The following is a 9227-nucleotide window of genomic DNA, read 5'->3' as shown; positions in this document are numbered from 1 at the left end:
TAAAACTTACAACTCTAGTAATAACAGGTGTTGGCAAAGATGTGGAGAAACAGGAAGCTAGTGCACTGTTGGTAGGAATGCAAACACATATAGCCACTATGGAAAACTGTATGGAGGCTCCTCAAAGAATTAAAAGTATAATGACCTTTTGATCCAGCAATTATACTAATTAATGGGCATTTACCGAAAGAATACAAAAACACTAATTCAAAAGGATGCATGCACCCCTATGTTTATAGTAGCATTATTTACAATAGAGAAGATATGAAAGCAGCCTAAATGTCCATGGATAAAGAAGACGTGTTGGATAAATCCAATGGAATATTATTCAGCCATCAAAAAGAATGAAATCTTGCCATTTGCAATCACATGGATGGATCTAGAAAGTGTAATGCTAAGTGAAATAAGTTGATCAAAGAAAGACAAACACCATATGATTTCACTCCTATGTGGTATTTAAGAAACAAAACAAACAAGCAAAGGGAAAAAAATAAGAGAGAGAAATCAAGAAACAAACTCTTAATTATAGAGAACTGATGGCTACCATAGGGGAGGTGGGTAGGGGGATGGGTTAAATAGATGATGGGGATTTAGGTGCACTTGTCAGGATGAACACATGGTGATGTATGGAAGTGTTGAATCACTATATTGTACACCTGAAGCTAATATCTTACTGTATGTTAACTAACTGGAATTAAACTAAACACTTTAAGAAATTAATTAAAACAATATTTAGGAAAAAATTAAAACAAAACAAAAGAAGATCTGAATTGAAACCTCTGGAAATTTCTCAAATTATTCTTTATGATTTACTCTTCTAAATCATGGAATATATTTGAGCAAAGTCTCTGCCAGTCTACCCTTTTCCTGTGATTTACTTCCTGTAGTTTCTAACATCCATCTTGCAAAACGGCCCCTTCTCTCTGCTTGTGCCAAAACTGCTTTTCTTCACCTCTCTCTCTCACCTCGGGTCACACAAGTTGTCTTGGGGTAGACAAGTCATCCCATGACTTGGACTGATTACTAATCAGGTTCCCTCTTTCATACTTTCTCTTCTTCTCCCCAGTGAGTCCAACATTCTGCAGTTACCTTCTCCCTCTGTCCTCTCCTATTCCCAGGTGAATTCATTTCTTCTCAAGAAATCTCCAACTCCCATCTACGTCAGTAATTCCCTTCCTCTTCACCTTTTTCTTCCTTGCCCCATTTCCATTGGAAAATCTCTCACACAGAAGTTCTTCATTCTCTCTATAAACCAGCCAAGCAGACTTCCATCTCTCTTGTTGGCTACTGTATCCTCAGAGCCTAGAGCAGCGCCTGTCACTCACTGGACAGTCATGAACAACCACAGGAGATTAAAGTTATGACCGGTTGATTACATCAAAATTGTCTTTGGAACAACGGTCTCAAACAAGAAGAAAACCATCATGTTTTACATTTCTTAACAATTTCTTATTAAGTTAACATTCAGCACCTTTGATCTGGTTATAAAAAGTAATGCTTATTGAAGAATATTTTGAAACTATATCAAGGTGTTTATTTTAAAGAGAAACATAATAAAGAAAACTAGTGGGTGTGAGAGTCATACAGACAAGATGGGGCCGATGGTACAGGTACAGGCCTTTCATCAAGCTCTGCCACTACTCCGTCCTGTTCCTCGGCATGGCCTACAGAGACAAGCGCTATAGTTACTGAAACCTCGGGCAGAAGAGGAAAGGAGGATGGCAGCTGAGGAGAGAGAGAAGAAGGATGAAAAGAAATGGAAGGAGGGAGAACTGGCAGAAGCCCAGGATGACAGCATGCTAAAGTGAGCCTGCCTTTCTCTGGTACAGTGTGGATGAATAAAGCTTTCTGTGCTATGAGATGCTCAGGAAGTAAGGAAGGGAGGGAGGGAGGTGGGGAAGGAAAGAAAAGGAAAGGAAAGGAAGGAAAGAAGGAAGAAAACTAGTGCCATTTGTCCTTCCATTGCACCCAGTGGAATTTTCCTAAAAGTATATTCCTCTATAGGCCCATCAGATTAAATTTCTTTTTCCTTGACTATCGGCACCCACTGTATGTTTTTTAAAGGTATTTCTTATTCAGTTGTATTGCTTTTTTGGCTATTTAAGACTTACTAGTATTATAACAATACTCTGCTCTTATTCACTGCAATGTATAAAATTTTAGCTATATTCTGGGTGAAATAGGCTTCTCTGAACTAACCTAAAAACATAAGTGCCCCTCTTAACCTTGTTTCCATAGGGAAATGCATTGCAGGTAAGCAGCTGACATACAGATGGTTAGAACACAAGCTGTTCGTACGTCATTGACTGTCTGGAACGTCAGGACCTGTGACTTTTACTGCCACACGATATGCAGCAAACAAAGCAGTTACATGTGTGTCTTCACTTCTATGTGATCATCCTTCTCCCAAGCACAGATGTTTCAAGGTTTCTGCGAGCTGAGGGGAGAACAGAAGTTCTCTAGCAACAACAACAAAATACACAATAAATCAACAAGGCAAGATAGCCATTAAACTCCTTATGAGCTTGGCACATTAGTCCATCCAAAGAAAATTTTATGAGACAGCGTGCAGAAACAGATTTCTTAAAAAGGCTTTTCTGACTCAAGGCATAAATCTAAGAAAGAATGCTAAGAACTCACAGGCACCCACTAGCAACAAAACTTGACCAAAGGGCAGGCTAAGTATAAAATGGAGAATATAGAGAGTGGAGAAAAATAGCAAATATAGCCAATTATTATCTACCTTACACTAAACAAATTAAAATAAGATAATATAGGGGCGCCTGGGTGGCTCAGTCAGTTGAGCCTCCAACTTCGGCTCAGGTCATGATCTTGCGGTCCGTGAGTTCCAGCCCCGTGTCGGGCTCTGTGCTGACAGCTCAGAGCCTGGGGCCTGTTTCAGATTCTGTGTCTTCCTCTCTCTCTGACCCTCCCCCATTCATGCTCTGTCTCTCTCTGTCTCAAAAATAAATAAGCATTTAAAAAAAAGATAATACAAATTTAAAATAGTAAATTATTTTGATGGATATGAATTTGGACCATTCAGGACTGGGAGCAGGGGGACTATGTTAGTTTAATAGCAACTTAACTGCTCTTAATGGAATTTTCCAAAAGTTACAATATTGATTTAAATAACTGTATTAGAAAAGTTTTGTATATTTCTCACTTATTTACAGGATGAAAAGAAGTATATGGTAGCATAGACAATACAAAAGGGCCACCAACGATTAAAACAACATTTTTGGCAACTGGGCAATACATGTAAAATGGAAATAAATGGAAAGTAGACCTAGAACAATTAAGAAAGTTGTTATGTTTCCAGAAACCTTGAAGTAACACTCCTCTATGATGTCCAGAAGCCACACTCAGCTATGACAACAAAGAAAAAAGATACCTAGAAAAATCAAAGAAGGATCACATTTCTGAGACCTTTTCTGGGATCCACAAACACAGACAAAAGACAAAGATTAAAAATAACAAAACCTGGTTTGTGAAATAGAAAAGTAAAAGGAAAACAAGGAACATCTGGAAATAATGGATGGTAACAGAATGCCAAAGTGGATGTTGTTCCAAGAAATTATGAAAAGATCAAACTTAACGTTGAGCATTTAGATGCAGGCCTACTTGCCTAAATCCATGATCTACTCTGTGTTGGTGCTGCTGCTCATGACAGCTACTGGGACCAGTGGGGAAAGAGCCTTGCCTTACAGGAGGGACACACACACAGCACTCCTTCAGACTTAAGCCATGAGGTCCCTCTGCCCTCATTTATGCTACAGCTTTAGGATACAACATAACAGAAAGAGCTCAAGACAATAGCACTGGCAGCCCTCTAGCTTGACTATCTTTTGCTGGAGAAATCTCATACTGGGCTTTGGTGGTCAAATGACTTATTTCCCCATTGGGGAAAAGATGAGGTCCAGGTAGCTCTAGGCCTACCTAAAGATACATGACCCTACTCCAAGCAAATGGCCATAGAGAGCAGAGAGCTTCATTCAGCGCATACACCAAAGAGGATTTCATCAAGGTTAGAACTGCACGGGGGCACCTGGGTGGCTCAGTCAGTTAAATGCCGACTTCAGCTCAGGTCATAATCTTGTGGTTCGTGAGCTCAAGCCCCGTGTCAGGCTTTGTGCTGACAGCTCGGAGCCTGGGGCCTGCTTCGGATTCTATGTCTCCAACTCTCTCTGCCCCTCCCCTGTTCATTGTCTCTGTCTGTCTGTCTCTCTGTCAAAAATAAACATTTAAAAAAAATTTTTAAAAGGTGAGAACCGTTACCATGGTGGCCAAATTCAGTAAAGTTTCCAAATTCCTTTGACTTCCGCTGTACTTTTTTTAGGAACTGGTAAATGTAAGCCTATCTGGAGCCAGTCATAAAGATGAACCCCTTGTGAAATTGGCCAAAGCAACAATGCTTTGTCTACACGTGCTGCATCAGTTAGGATGATTTTGGCAACAAGCAACAACAACAAAAAAATCACACTTATGGCTTAATTACAAGGACATTAATAGTTCACTAAGAAGTCCAGGTAATCAGTCCTAAGGTTGATTTTGTTGTTCAGTTATGTCACCAACGACTCCAACTCTTTCTAAATGTTTATTTATTTTTGAGAGAGAGAGAGAAGGCAGCAAGTTGGGAAGGTGCAGAGAGAGAGGGGAACAGAGGTTGAGAAGTAGGCTCCAGGCCAGGTGCAGGGCTTGAACTCACAAACCATGAGATCATGAGCTGAGCCAAAGTTGGATGCCCAACTAACTGAGCCACCCAGGTGCCCCAGTGCCCCAGCTCTTTGTATGCTTGAGTCCACTCCTCTCAGGGCGTTAGTGTTAATCCTTGTGGTCACAGTTCCAGGCATGACATATTTATATTACAGCTTTCAAAGCTAAAAGTGGAGGAAAGTAAACAAATACTTTTTCTTTGCATTACGTTGTTCTTATCAGAAAGGAAGCATTTCTCCTGAATTCTCCGGTGGATTCCTCTTAAATTGATTGTTTAGAACTTAGTCATCACATGCTCACTCCTGGGCCATTACTTTCAAGAAGGAACCAAGTTGTTATAATTGGCTTAGACTATTAGTTGGGCAACAGTGTGTAGCTAGAGTGAAGTTGGGATTCTGCTATTAAGAAATGGAGAAGAAACTGTGCAAACTTGGCCTTTGGGAAAGCATAAGTAGGTAAATAAGAAGTCTAAGTGAGATATAATACAGACTATATAAATGTTTATGATGCTGCTGTGGCATGGATAGGCTAAGTAATGCTGCAGAAACAAACAACTCCAAGTAAAAAGAGGTTTATTTCCTGCCCAATTAACATGTCCATAATGGGTTCACTGCAACTCTACTCACAGACCCAGGCTCACAGAGTAGCTCCTATATGGGATGTTGCTGGTCTCACAGCAGAGGAATAAGACCATGGTGAACTAGATGCTGGTTCTTAACGTTTGCTCCAAAATGATACCTGTCACTTATACCCCCAGTTTATTGCCTACAGCAAGTCATTTGGCCATGCCTGGGTTCAACAGCCAGGTGTATTATCCTCCTGCAGGAAGGTGAGCTCATGGTGGGGCAACAAATATCTTGAATGAAAATGCAATCTATCAAGATGAATGTGTGGGGTGCCTGGGTGGCTCAGTTGGTTGAGCGTCTAACTCTTGATTTTGGCTCAGGTCATGATCTCACTGTTCCTGGGATGGAGCCCTGCATCAGGCTCTACGTTGACAGCATGGAGCCTGATTGGGATTCTCTCTCCCCCTCTTTCTCTCTGCCCCTTCCCTGCTTGTGTGCTCTCTCTCTCTCTCTCTCTCTCAAAAATAAGTATTTAAAAAAAAAGATGAATGTGTCACTTAGCCATTATTCACTTCAATATGGTCCTGCATATTCGTGACTCACCATTAAGCTTTTGTAAAACTTGCTTGAGTCTTTCTGTTGCTACTAAAGCATAGCAGCCAGATCTTACCATTTATCCTATGATAAGCCACCTGAAGAACCAGGAAATGTATAATAGCATTTACTGTTTTCTTCTTAAAATTTTTTTCAAGAAACAATGCAACCATATTAAAAACAACTTAAAACAGCCATAAAAAATCCCATTACCTGGGCTCCATCCCCTTTTCCCTTCAGCTCTAAGCCCTTCTGGGTACAGAAAGGATTTTTAACTGCCTTACAACCCCTCATGTTCTTTTTCTAATCTAGAATTAGGCTGGCTCAAGGGATAGTTCTGACACAAGCACAATAGCCTAATCTTTCATAGTTCATGGCCTAGTTGAAAAAAGGATACATTTTGTTGTTGAGAAGCTCATTTATACTGGGGGAAAACCCTACCTAAAGCTCTCCTTAGTCCTTCCAGGACACAGCCTGCCTGATAAAGTCCTTGCAAAGCAATTCTCTCAGAGCATTCTTTCTTTCACATTCCACTCCTGTATCTTCAGGATAAAAAACGGGACAATTACGTAACTGTGACTTCTCTGCGATTAATTATGGGAGGAAACATTGCTTTCATTGTTGCCTACGACTTTGCAGAAGCATTTAAAGCAAGCTTTTGCACTTAGAGCTTACTTTAATTTACTTCGTGATTAATAAACTTCTATGGCAACATATTTTAAAGAAATCATGTATGACTTCTCTGAAAGTTAGTAAACTTTTTTTGTTCTCTAAAGAACTCAAAATGAGTTTGAATAGGGCACACATAACGTATCAATTTGCCATTACTCCCATCCATCAAAACACCATTCTACCTTCTCTATGAATGTGAATGCTTTAGGTAACTCATGTAAGTGGAATCATAGAGTATTTTTCTTTTGAACTGGCTTATATCATTTAACATAATGTCCCCAAGGTTCATCCATGCTGCCTCCTGTTCAGAATTTCCTGGTTTTAAGTCTATTAATCTGTAAACTGATGTACTTGATGTGTTTTATTTTTTATTTTTATTATTTTTAAAGTTTATTAATCTATTTTTTTAATATGAAATTGTCAAACTGGTTTCCATACAACACCCAGTGCTCATCCCAACAGGTGTCCTCCTCAATGCCCATCACTCACCCTTTCCTCCCTCCCACCCCCCCCCCCCCCATCAACCCTCAGTTTATTCTCAGTTTTTAAGAGTCTCTTATGGTTTGGCTCCCTTCCTCTCTAACTTTTTTTTCCCCTTCCCCTCCCTCATGGTCTTCTGTTAAGTTTCTCAGGATCCACATAAGAGTGAAAACATATGGCATCTGTCTTTCTCTGTAGGACTTATTTCACTTAGCATAACACCCTCAAGTTCCATCCATGTTGCTACAAAGGGCCATATTTCATTCTTTCTCATTGCCACGTAGTACTCCATTGGGTGTATAAACCACAATTTCTTTATCCATTCATCAGTTGATGGACATTTAGGCTCTTTCCATAATTTGGCTATTGTTGAAAGAGAACGTTGAAGTCTCCATTTGTAATTGTGGATTTATCTATTTTCTCCTTTCAATTCTATCAGTTTCTGTTTTATATTTTTGAAGCTCTGTTGCTAGCTGTATGCAGTTCAGGATTGTTATGTCTTCTTAGTGAATTGACAATTTTGTTATTATGTAATTTACTTCTTTATACTTGTTCATTTTCCTTGTTCTGAAGTCTCTTTTGTCTAATTAACATGGCCACTCCAGATTTATTTTGGTTATTAGTTTTTGCATATGTATCTTCTTCCATCCTTCTACTTTCTACCTATTTGTATTATTCAAAGTGGACTTCTTACAGATAGTATATAATTGGATCTTTATTTTTAACTAAAATGACACTGTATTTTAACTGGTGTTTACAGAACATTTCCATTTAATGTAATTGCTGATATGGTTGGACTTAACAGTTTATTTTTTTCAGTTTGTCCCTTTTTCTTCATATCTGTTTCTCCTTTTCTGGTTTCTTCTAGATTATTTGAGTATCTTTTAGTTTACTATTTTAACTTATCTTTTGGCTTTTTATAACTATATACTTTGCATAATATTTGCAATGATTGCTCTAAGGATTAAAATATACTTAACTTTGATAATCCACTTATTAATATTTTATTATTCTAAATAAAATCTAGGAAACTTTCAATCTTATAGGCTACATTACACACTTTATGTTGTAATTATCTATTTACATTATATAATTACATTACGTAATTATACATAAATGTATTACATTTATGTACACTGAAAATCCTACCATTTAATGTCATATTGTTTATTGCAACCATTATACATATTTTAAACGTTTATTTATTTGAGACCACGTGAGCGGGGAGATAGAGAATCCGATGCAGGCTCAGTGCTGTCAGCACAGAGCTTGATGTGGGGTTCAAACTCACAAACCGTGAGATCATGACCTGAGCTGAAGTCGGATGCTTAACCAAGTCACTCAGGCGCCCCAACCATTGTACATATTTTAAAGAACTACACAAGAGTAGAACTACTTAAAGTTCTACTCAAGAGGAGTAGTACAGTGTTATATTTACCCATATATTTCCTATTTCTGGTGCTCTTCCTTTACTCCTAAAGTTTCAAGTTTCCCTCTGGTATTATTTCCCTTAGACCTGAAGAACTTCCTCTAGCATTTCTTTTAGGGCAGGTGTATTGGCAATAAATTCTCTTAATTTCCCTTTATCTGAGACTTTATTTTGCCTTCATCATTGAATATTTTCACAGAATATAGAAATCAGCGTTGATGTTTCTTCTCTTTCAGCATTTAAAACATTTTCTAAGTTGTTCCATTGCTTTCTATCTCCATGATTTCTGCTGAGCAACTCATGATATTTTGATCATTTTGCTTCTATACGTAGTGTGCCATTTTTCTTTTTCCAAGTTTTTCTTTAATTTGAAGCAGTTTGATTACAATGCATCTGGACAGTTTTTTGTTTATTTCAGTTTACTTTCTTTGGGATTTATGGAACTTCTTGAATCTTTATAATCATGTTTTTGACAGGTCATCCTATATATCTCACAATATTTATCTGCACCAATCTCTTTCTCCTCTCTTTCTGGGACTCCAAACACATGTACGTTATACCTTTTTCTCTTTTTTTAAATTCCAGTGTAGTTGACACACAGTGTTATATTAGTTTCAGGTGTACAATACAGTAATTCAACAGTTCTATATATTACTCAGTGCTCATCAGGATAAGTATACTCTTAATCCCCTTCACCTATTTCACCCATCCCCGCCGACCCATCTCCCCTCTGCTAACCATCTGTTTGTTCTCTATAGTTCAGTCTTTTT

This window comes from Acinonyx jubatus, chromosome A1 (genome assembly GCF_027475565.1).
Source record: "Acinonyx jubatus isolate Ajub_Pintada_27869175 chromosome A1, VMU_Ajub_asm_v1.0, whole genome shotgun sequence".
Lineage (NCBI taxonomy): Eukaryota > Metazoa > Chordata > Mammalia > Carnivora > Felidae > Acinonyx > Acinonyx jubatus.
The sequence above is the reverse complement of the archived record's forward strand: the minus strand, read 5'-3'. Positions refer to the sequence as shown.